We start from the raw sequence: 1,058 nt of genomic DNA, 5'->3' as shown, positions 1-1,058 counted from the left end.
TTAGTAGAGACGGGCGGATCAGGAGGTCAGGAGATCGAGACCATCCTGGCTAACCCGGTGAAACCCCGTCTCTACTAAAAATACAAAAAACTAGCCGGGCGAGGTGGGCGCCTGTAGTCCCAGCTACTCCGGAGGCTGAGGCAGGAGAATGGCATGAACCCGGGAGGCGGAGCTTGCAGTGAGCTGAGATCCGGCCACTGCACTCCAGCCCGGGCGACAGAACAAGACTCCGCCTCAAAAAAAAAAAAAAAATTTATTAAGATAGAATTTGCCATGTTTCCAGCTACTGTAGATAAAACCTCCTCTGTTCCGCGAGGTCAGCCAAGACTTTCTGCTCATCGACTCAGTGTCTTTGGGTCACATGCCTACCAACAGCTTTACCAGAAAGCCACCAAGGCTCTAGATCCTAGGAGAGTGGAGGATAGAGGCAAAGCTGGCCAGAACAGCAAGGGGACACCCTGGGGCACCAAGTGACAGGGTACAATCTTGAGGTGGGGCATTGAGGAGCTTTTGTGAGCTTGAGAGGCAGGTTAGGAATTCAACAGTGACAGGGTGAGTATCTCACCAGGACCACAGGATGGGGTGCTGAGCTGATTCAATTAGACATAGAGAATTTAAGGAATGCAGTAATTCTTACCCAGGATTGCAAAATCAATACCTGCTGATGTGATATATTGTGGCAACATCTCATGCCAACTCTTAACTGGTGACTGCCTAGTCCATTCGGGCTGCTATAACAAAACACCATAAACTGGGTGACTTATTAACAACAGAAATTTATTGCTCACAGTTCTAGAGGCTCGGAAGTCCCAGATCAAGGTGCCAGCAGCTTTGGCGTTTGGTACCATCTTCCTAGCTGGGAGATGGCAACTTTAAGCTGCATTCTCACAAGATGGAAGCAGGGAACTAGGTCTCTGTGGTTTATTTTTATTTTTTAGAAACAGGGTCTCACTGTGTTGCCCAGGCTGGAATGCAGTGGCACAATCATAACTCACTGCAGCCTTAAACTTCTGAGTTCAAGTAACTCCCCCACCCACCCCACCCATCTCAGCCTCCTA

This window comes from Piliocolobus tephrosceles, chromosome 9, assembly GCF_002776525.5.
Source record: "Piliocolobus tephrosceles isolate RC106 chromosome 9, ASM277652v3, whole genome shotgun sequence".
NCBI classification, from domain to species: Eukaryota; Metazoa; Chordata; class Mammalia; order Primates; family Cercopithecidae; genus Piliocolobus; species Piliocolobus tephrosceles.
This window is presented reverse-complemented; position numbering follows the sequence as displayed.